We start from the raw sequence: 10,496 nt of genomic DNA, 5'->3' as shown, positions 1-10,496 counted from the left end.
CCTCTGGTCCCTGGGTAGTCCCCAAAGGCACTGCTTGGTGCCAGTCCAAGGACACAGGCTGGAAAAGTTCAGGGCAGGGTCACAGTGCTACCACCAGGCAGATAGTGGGGGCCCCTCCCCGCCTCCAGCAGTCAGGCCATCCCACACCAGCTCCTGCGTGGGACACCAGGTACTCGAGGTCCAGCAGCCCTGCTAGGAATGAGGAGGCATTTTTCTGAGGGATCAGGGGATCAGGAGAGGCTGGAATGGGCCTGGAAGGACAGAGGGGATTTAGCTGTGAGGAATGGAGCGATATTGGCAGAAAGAACAGCAGAGGCTTAGAAGCATGAAAATGTGGAACACGGATTTTAAATAGTGAGTGTGTCTGTGAGAGAAGGGGGTGTGATGACTCTAGAAGAGCCATTTCTCCAGCAGCAGGGAGCCCCCAGGAGCACTGTGGGCTGCAGAGTGGTGGCCTCAGGACTGCCCCTTAGAGAACCCTGGCAGCTCTGTGCTATGTTGGAGCGGGAAAGGCAGGCAGAAAGCCCCTCGAGCAGGCTCCACAGCAGGTTAGCATAATGGAGGACAGTGGCAAAGAAGAGAAAGAGGTGTAGGGAGGAGGCCTGGAGGCAGCCCTGATCTCAGGCAGCCCTGAGCAGGCACAGGGAGCCGGAGGGAGAGAGGGAGGGAGGAGACAAAGAGCTTTCAGAAGATGGAGATTTAGCTGTCCTTTATTGATTCCAGGAACATTTCCTGAGCACCTGCAGAGGGTCAGGCCCTGTGCCATTCAGGCAGGAAATTGAGCAAAATCGTGCAAAATTTGAAGGCTGGTGATGTGTGCTCTTGTTGGGATGGGGGATGGTAAAGTAGGGGCAAGGGGTCCTGGGCTAGGGAATCACGTGTCCCCTCTCAGAGCCTTGATTTTGCTTTCTGTAAAATGGTGGCATGGCAAAGGACAGTCCTCTTTTCTCACAGGCACCAGGGAAGCACCAGGGAATGTGACCCGGATGAGATGACTTCCACAACTCCAACAGCAGTAGCTAATGATCTTTCCGGAGTCCCTAGCTGGAGCTCTACATGCCTTAGGGGCAGCCAGTCCTTCCACTGTGTGAAAATGGATACTGGGAATGTTCCCAAGTGGCGGATGCAGACACTGAGACCCACACGGCTGAAACCTGACTGCTACCATCTGGCATCTCCCCTCTGCTGATAACCCCTTGGGAACTAGAGCCCACCCTCCAGACATCCACAGTAGTAAGGACTCACCCATGCTCACTGTTCTTCCCACACAGCATGAGGGTGGCAGGACCTGGGGTTCCTTGCTAGGAGCCCAAACATTTGAAAAGAAGAGCGGAAGAGAGGTACAAGGAGGAGTTGCAAAGAGCATTCCAAGAGCGCTTTTGTGTCACCAGAGTAAAAATGGGGTGGTCCCCCAGTGTGCATTGGGGCAGGTGGGGCTAAGCCCAGGGGTCCTCTCTCTCCCATCTTCTCACCACTTTTCCCAGAAGTTTGGAGTGTCCCCTGCACTCCCCCACCCACCAGGGTGAAGGTTTGTGGGGAATGTTCTCCCGCAGAACCCGGCATGAAATAAATTCCATTCTTACTCTGCAAATGACACCCGACATAAATATTCAGTAAATTAGCAGCACGCTTTTATAGATTTATCAGTCATTGCAGGCACAAAATGACAGGCAATGTTGTAGCTGAAATATTAATGCTGACAAATTAATGATTTCTGAGTAAATGATGTCATTTTTGCACCGTTTCATTAAAATTTACTCACTTCTGCTTCATTTCTGGACCTAAAAAAAATTAAAATCATTTCTTTCTCTCTTTCTTCTTTCTTTTTAGTATGGGATCGGTTCCCAAACCTGAGAGGGACATAAATTTCCCTCAGCAGCACCCCGGAAACAGAGATGGGGAGCTGGGCAGGGCTGGCTTCTCCAGCCCAGGCAGCCCCCTCTCACCCCCCTCCACGCTCCTGTCCACTTTCCCACCCCAACTTCCCGGGCCTCTGACGTTAGTTTAGCGAGAGTCTAGCACACTGGCTTGTTTGGGTTAAGCCTGGAGCTAGGGTGAGGATTGCAGAGGAACCGGGAGGACGCGGGGGGGGGGGGGGGGGAGGAAGAGATTTCCTCTTTCCATGCTCTGAGATCTCCCTTGCCCTAGTCTTACAAGGCCCTGGCAGTAAATCTGGGGGATCATTAATTCCTCAATTTCTGGAGCAGGTAAGGGAAGGGACCCTGATGGTGTAAATACACCCCACCGCCTGTGCTCAGGAAGGGTCACTTTTCGAGGAGTGAGGGTTCGAGCCCACATCTCCTCCGTCCGAGCCCCCAGGCGCAATGTGACCTTGGGCAAGTACCTTTGCCTCCCTGAACGTCACTTTCCCCTTCTCCAGCGCGTTTCCCAAGGCTGTGGGGAGGATTCCAGAGGGTGGCGATGACCGGGTCCCCCATCGGGTGCCCAGCCGGGGAGCGCGCTACCCCGCCCCCCGGGTCCCCAGGCAGGTGCGGGGGGAGCAGTGAGGCCCTGTGCGCCGAGGTCGCCCCGGGAGACCAGGCGGGGCCCGCGGGGGTGGGGACACCCGGAGGGCGCAGGTCCCCGAGCCCTGGGCCACCACACGCCTCGGTGCCAAACACGAACAAGCTCGCCTGCCTGTGTACGGAGCAGGGGCGCCGGGGTGGCCGGGCCCAGCGGGGCGGCGCACACCAAACGGTGGCGATCGCGGAGGGATAGGGGTGGGGTGGGGTGGGGGTGGGGGAGGGGACGGGGGGGGGAGCGGCCCAGCTAGATCCGGGGATCTCCCGCCGTATTCGGGTCAGGCCCGCTCCTCTATCTCTGGCCCCACTCCCGGTGCTGATAAAACCGAAGTGGGAATGAAGTTGGACGCAGCGGGGAGCAGAGCCGCGCGCTCTAGGGGAGTGGGGGGGGGGCGCAGCGCCCCGGCCTCGCCCTTGGCGCTGTACTTGGCCGGACCGAGGGACCCGTGCGAGAGGGAGGTGGCCAGCGAGGCGCCACGGGCAGACCTTGGATCTGTGCGTGCCCAGCCTGTCCCTGCCTGGTTAATTTGTACCCAGCAATGGGGTAGTGAGGTAGAGATGAGGGTCCGTGGGGACCGCAATAACATGCGTGTTTATTGAGCTCGTCTGTACCAGGTACTTAAAGTGAGTTAGGTTCTCCCTTAACCCTTCCTCCAGGATGAGGTGATGAACCAAGTGATCATCCTCCCACATCCCCTTTTTGTGTACTGGGGAAAGAAATTAGAGCCTTTGCACTAAGCTATATCCCAAACCTTTTCCACTATTTCCTCACAAGAGTTGCCGGGTTGGGCATAAATGTTCCATCTTCCTGCTTCAGTCTCTGGGAGTGCTGGGATCAGAGATGTGTGCCCCGCACCTCATTTAATTTCTATTTTATTCATTTATAATTTGGCCCCTGCCTACCTTACCCTGGTGTTTGCATGTCTGATGTCAGTTCTCTGGCTGCAACTTCTCTGCCCCATTTAGGCTTTGGGTGCCCCCTAAGCCTCCACATGTCTTCCTCCCTCAGCTTGGAATTCTGTCTCCCCCCACCCCATAGTGAGGATCAAACTCACAACCTCATGCTTGCCTGGTAGGCACTTGTGCTGCTGAGCTACATCCCTGGCCCTGGAATTTTCTTCTTATGGGCAACTTTTTCATCTTTCAAGTCTGTTGATCTTTTAAATAATCCTTTTAATGGCACTGCTATGCCAAAATACATACACTGTATCTTTTTGCCCAATTAGATATTGAAGAGTAACCCCATTGGCACACTTATCAGGACTTAAGGGAAGTCTTAAAAACATTCCAGGGAAACGCCATTCTACAGAACTTGTGTTCAGACCACAAAGCACTAGAACTGAAAATCAACCACCACGGAGAGAGAGGGCTAACAAAAATATTTGCTATTTTGTTAGAGCTAACAAAGTCTCACATATCTTGAAGTGAAAAATTTGACTTCTACATTACTTGTGGGGTTAAAGAAAATTGACAAAAATCACTAGATATTTAGAACTGAATAATAATGAATGCACTTAACATTGAGATTGGTAGGGTGCAGTTAAAGCAGTACTTGCAGGGCAATTTATAGCCGGAGGTGCATGTTGTCATCCTTAATGTTTTTTTACCAAATGTTTCTATCTCTGTTTTCTGCGCAAACTCAGAGTAGACTCTTGCTGTTATTTTTTTTTCTTTCAAAGCATTTGCTATATGGATGTATCTATTTCTGAGCACACATTTTAGTATCTGCTCGTCCGCTAAATTACACCCTCTGTAAAGGCAGGAACTATAGCTGTTCTTATTATTACATTCCCAGGATCTAACAGGGCTAGGAACAAATAGGTAAAATATATAATTGTCAATGTAACAAATATATTATTAATGGAATCATATCCAACCCTTTTCCAAAATTGATTTAAGATGGCCTATCAGAAATACTTATAAAAAAAAGTAGAACTTTGAGGGGCCAGGGGTTTAGCTCAGCGTAAGTGCCTGCTTGGCAAATGCAAGGTCATGAGTTCAATCCCCGGCACCAAAACAACAACAACAACAACAACAACAACAACAACAAAAAACACAGTACAGCTTGGAGAGAGATGAGAAACCTGGGAAAGGAAAAGGAATGTTGGTCATTGAGTGTATGGGGGAAGTGGGGAGCAGCACTGAGGGTGCTGGTGTGCAAATAACTCTTCCCAGGGCCAGGCAGGGGCAGCCAAGAAGGTGGTGGAAGGAGGAAGGTCTGGGTGAGGAGCTGGACTGAAGTGGTAGAACAGATACCCTGTGGATACCAGCAACAGGAGGTCTGTGAGTGGATAACAGGGCTCTCATGACAATCAGATAGATGGTGGGGTGAGAGATGGAGGCCAGAGGCAGGACATTTGTCCATTCATTCATTCATTCATTCATTCATTCATTCCACAAATGTGATGAACTTTTGGAATAAAGGGCTGTAGAGCTGGAGTTAGCATGGGTTCCTGGCTGCTGTGGCTCTCAGCGCCCAGCTCTGGAGTAGCTAAATGGGCCACTGCTGTTGTCAGCAAAAGGTAAAAGTCCACTTCCATGAAACGCCTACCTAGGTTTTGTCTGTGTTTAGCTCTTAGCTGTGTGCTTAGCTTAACTGCTTTGCCTTTGATCTCTGTTTTTAGCTTCTCCTTCAATGGACATTTGATACCCTTCTCACCAAGGATGGCAGCTTGATTGAGCTATTTTATGACTGTCTGTAATTATATTGCAAAGGAATTATTTTCTGAGAAGGATTTTCCTGAAGAAACCTCTACCTGGAACTAGGAACTGGTATCTGAGTCCTGTTTCTGCCACTTACTAGTTGTGTAAACTCAGACAGGTTGCTTCTCCTATCTGAACCTATTTACAACTCTTAAAAACAGTTATCAAAATAGTACTATCTGCTTCACAGAGTGGATAGTATGTATAGGTAAATAGCCATGAGAGAGCATGTGGGGAGGATCCATAATGATAAAATATTACACAAGCCTCAAATTGTAATGATACTTACAATATATTCTTTACTGCCCACCCCCTTAGACACCCTATGGTTCCCACAAGGAACTTGGCATACTCCACTTGCTGAATCAAAATTAATCTCGGGCTAGAGATTTAGTTCAGCAGTATAAGCGCCTGCCTTGCAAGTGCAAGGTCGTGAGTTTGATCCCTGGTATTGTTAAAAAAAAAAGAGCAAAAATTAATTTCTCCCCATCATGTCCCCAGCTACAGCATATGCGGACTTTCATGAGGCCCTCTCAGTCTGTCCCATGTAGGAATTCCTTGTGCTTGTGCTGTCTTTCCTCAGCTAATAGTCACTCAAGAGGGTGGTCCTAACTTCCCGATCCTGGATCGCTAGCATACAGGAGCTAAAAAAAAAAAAGCCTATAGAATTAAAGATTGTTGACCTATTGTTAATTTAACAAATAATATTTCCCAAATATTTGTTTTATAAATTATAGAAACAATAAAGTAGCATTAAATATAATTTTGAGAAGAAGAAAAAAATTCCCTAGAATTTTTTCTGGAAGTCAACACTTATTTTCATTTTTGCTTCTTTCCCAGTCTTTTGTTTTTATGCCTGAAAAGCTTACATGGCACAAATATAGCATGTGTTTAGCATTTCTTTATTTATATATATATATATATATATTTTTTTTTTTTGTCTTTTTCCTTTTTATCGGTACCAGGGATCGAACTCACGACTGCCTGCTTGCAAGGCAGGCGCTTATGCCGCTGAGCTAAATCCCCAGCTCATATATATATATATATATATATATATATATATATATATATATATTTGGGGTTTTTTTGGTCTTTTTGAGACAGGGCCTCTCTATGCACTTCAGGCTGGCCTTGAGCTCACTGTGTAGCCCAGGGCGGTCTCAAACTCACAGCAATCCTCCTGCCTCAGCCTCCTGAGGAGGGAGGGATTACAGACGTGAGCCACCATGCCCGGCTCCATTTTATATTATCTCAGGCACTTACATACTTTTAAAATTTCATGATGATGTTTTCAATGGCATATAGTACGCTTACCAAAATTTATACTTTTTTCCCAATTACATATGGAAACACTACCCAAATCTTACATATTAGACCACAGAGCAAGTCTCAAAACAGTTCAAAGGATCCACACTAGACAAAACATGCTTTCAGTTACAGTGCAGGCAGAATAGACATCAACTCCAAAAAGAGAGTTAACAAAATGCTCTGGGCTTTGAAACTAAAATCAGAACTTCTAAATAATTCATGATAAAAGAGTGATCAATGAAAATTAATTAAATATTTAGAGTTAAATTGAGGGGTTAACAATTCTGAGCCACTCTATATGTCTCCTGGAATGGAGCACTTAAACTACTGGATCGGGTTCTCACAGTTGTCATGGGAAGTTACAGATCATGGAGGAGCTGAGCTGGAATGATCCACGAAGTAATGGGTTAGAGTCAGACGCGTCAATGTGAACTTATGTTTAGATTAATGTAGATGTCGCTAGTTATGTATGGAATTTTGTATACATTACGTGTGTATGTCATTAGTGTACACACATTTCCTTGATCTGCCAGCAAATAGTACCCACAACAACCACCTCTAGTAGCAATGATTGCACCTAAAACTCACCTCTCTGTTCCTAATATCGTCCTCCAATAAAAGGAACTAGAGTCCTTGGAGAAATGTCTGATTTTAGAACTGGTACAGAAAACATACATGCTGATCCTGGGACATCTTGTGATGTCAAAAAATGAGGAAACCAAAGATGAAACAACTCACATTAATAGAGTTTGTCTAAAGAGAGCTCCAAGGGGCCAAAACTGGAATAAGCTGAGAAATAATTTGGGCTCTGGGTGCCATCTTTCTGTTCTGCCCTCTTCACTTGTTAGTCATTGTTTAGGCCACTAAGTTTTGGGGTAACTTATAATGCAGCAATAGATAACTGATGCCATGTGTAAGATAAAATACTTGGAACTTCTGCTAATAAGCAGAAATAGTCATTAAAACAGTGGCCATTGGCCAACATTTATCATGGAGATGCTAGCTGTGCACTCAGATCTCATCTTTTCTTCTTGCATAAAAGTGTTAGTTAGGAGCCAGAGGTGACGCACACACCTGTAACCCTAGCACTCAGGAAGCTGAGGCAGGAGAATCACCTTGCTGACATAGTGATTTCAAGGTCAGTCTGAATTGCATAGTGAGAACTCCCCTCAAAAAGCAAACAAACAGGGTATTTGGCTCAGCGGCATAAGCACCCGCCTTGCAAGCAGGCGGTCCTGAGTTCGATCCCCGGTACCGATAAAAATAAAAAAGACAAAAAAAAAAAAAAGCAAACAAACAGAATGCTAGGTGTGTGACTGCCTGGCAGAGCACTGCATTTCCAAGTCTGTTTTGCAGTAAAATGAGAATATTTCTTGCCTAAGGAATTTAGCAGAGGTGATTATCCTCCTTCTGGGTTATGATTCTTAAAGCAGCAGGATTGTTCTTCTCAATGTTTCTCCTCTTCCTCCTTCTAGACTGGAACTCAAGTGTGACAGTACCTGGCACATTTCAACAAGAGACACTGAACACAGCATGGAAGGAACACAAGTCCCTGCGTGGCTTTGTTCAAGTCAGACTCGCGGGCATAAAGTCTATACTCTGTTTTTTAACAGTCTCATGTATGTTGGAACTCTTGGCATTTTAAAAATCCTAATTCATACAAGCACATGTAAATACACCACTAGAATAGAACAGAGACCAGAACACACTCATATTTATATATGGGAGCAGAGAAGTCACTACTCATCGCTAGGGAAAAGAAATATTACTTGATAACAGAGATGGGACATCTCATTCACAAAAATAAAACTAAGATGCTTTGGTGGCTTACTCATGAAAAACAACTAGAAAAAATACAGGAAAATATTTTTTATACATTGGATAGAGAATGATTTCTCAAACAAGAAATTCCCAATAAGAATAACCTATGAAATAAAAATAACTTTATTTATTCAACTTTACTAAAATTAAATCTTACCTAAAGCAAAATATACCATAAGATTAAAAGATGGGTAATATCTAAGAGATATTTGCAATATATGTATTGTATCTATCAGAATATATGAAGAATTCCTTTATCTGTAAGAAAAAGATAACCCAGCAGAAAAGTGAGAAATCATATGAACAGACAATTCACACAAGGGGATATTGAAATGGTTACTAAAGCTATGAAAACAAAATGAGAAATAATTTTTCATCTACTTGCTTGGGACAAGTTGAGATATGACAATATAAAAGGCTGACAAGGATGTGAGGAAAACAATACTGTTATCCATAGCAAGAGAAAGTATAAATATTGCCACTCAGAAAAGCGAATAAGCAACATGTAACAACATTTTAAAATGTGTATCTCCTATGACCCACCTGGAAAATTCCATTTCTAGGAATAGTCTCTGGAGAAATTCTAGCATGTATTTTTCAGGATGTATTCCACACCATTGTTTACAAGTATCTAAAAACTGGACACAACCTAAATAACCATGTATAGGGGAATGAATTAATGGCACAGGACAGGTTTATGTGATGGGATGTTAGCAGTTTAAGAGGAACTAGCTCTGTGCATATCCACATGGATAGTTTTAAATGATGTAGTAAGATTTCAGAACAATAAGAAAAGGATATCATTTACATACATTTCAAATGTAAAAAGAGCCTATACTATTTATGTTACTTTTTTCTTTGTTTTTTTGGATGGGAGATTGAACTCATGATCTTGCCCTTGCCAGGCAAGTGCCACTGAGAACACATACAATAGAGTGTCTGGCAGCACTGGAGAGCAACCCAGCACCTGCATATGCCAGGTAAGTTGCTCCTACCACTGATCCACAGTCTCAGCCCAAGAATTTTTTTGAAAGGAAGGATGTATCTCAAAGCTATAATACTTTCCTCTCAGAAAGAAGGTACAGCACAGGGAATGTCAGTTAGAAGAGACTTTAATTGTATCTTTAATGTATAATTTCCCTAAAAGGAAACAACAACAGCAAAAGAATATGATGAAAAATACTAACATTAATAAATTTACTAGTCAGGGTCCAATCAGGAGACAGAAATTATACAGGAAATTTAGTAAAAAAATTAATGGAGAGCCTGGGAATGTAACTCATCGGTAGAAGACTTGCCTACCATATGCAAATCTCTGTGTTCCATCCCTAGCACCAAATACACACACACACACACACACACACACACACACACACACACACAAGCCCCCCAGGATTAACTAGAGTGGTAGAGGAACCTCTGAAGAAGAGTAGCAGAAGTGGGGAGCAATTACTACCTCCAGACCTAAGAAAGCATACGCCAGGAAGGAACACACTTGGAGCATATCCCTATCTGGATACTGAGATTCAGAGCCCGGCTGTGGACGACGCGGAAAGTTCACTAAAGTGCTTCAGTTCAGCCTGGACCACAGCTGGTGGTCCCTCTAGCGCCCTCTATCCACAAACCCTGATGGAGAAGTGTTTACAGGGTACATATCTGCCGGATTAAAAACCAAGGCAAATAGGGTGGATTTAGAGCCAAAAAGTAATAAATTGATTACTGGCACATTAGTGATGGATAATGGGAATACAGATGTTGGTTATATTATTATATGTGGTTTAAAGATCTCAAAATAAAAATGTCAATGCCAAATGTGGCAGCACACACCTGTAATCCCAGCCACTTGGGAGGCAAATGGAGGAGGATGCTGAATTCAAAGCAAGCCTGGGTGACTTAATAAGACCCTGTGTCAGAAGAAAATAAGAAGTATGGGGAACGCAGCTGAGTGGTGGTGCATTTTCCTAGCACGTGTAAGGTCCTGAGTTCAATCCCCAGCATCACACACACACACACACACACACACACACACACACACGATATATATATATATATATATATATATATATATATATATATATATTTATAAATATATATATATATATATATATGTTTATAAGAGACCTGGGGACTTAGCTCAGCGGC

General features: G+C 44.7%; 1 long non-coding RNA gene across 2 annotated transcripts; it reads left to right on the top strand.

Annotated features, from left to right (window-relative positions):
• Nucleotides 1-2,114: 2,114 nt before the first annotated feature.
• On the top strand, nucleotides 2,115-10,234 carry LOC134476268 (uncharacterized). 2 transcript variants are annotated; one of them, XR_010047851.1, is made up of 3 exons: nucleotides 2,115-2,207; nucleotides 8,009-8,152; nucleotides 9,260-10,234. It is a non-coding gene; the product is annotated as an uncharacterized LOC134476268 (long non-coding RNA). The 2 variants fall into 2 exon arrangements; XR_010047850.1 differs by lacking the exon at nucleotides 2,115-2,207 and adding an exon at nucleotides 5,155-5,294.
• The last annotated feature ends 262 nt before the right edge of the window (nucleotides 10,235-10,496 follow it).

This window comes from Cavia porcellus, unplaced genomic scaffold (genome assembly GCF_034190915.1).
Source record: "Cavia porcellus strain 051 isolate PalLab524CR breed Dunkin Hartley unplaced genomic scaffold, mCavPor4.1 scaffold_6, whole genome shotgun sequence".
NCBI lineage: Eukaryota > Metazoa > Chordata > Mammalia > Rodentia > Caviidae > Cavia > Cavia porcellus.
Note: the sequence above shows the minus strand (reverse complement) of the source record. Positions and strands in the feature narration are given on the sequence as shown.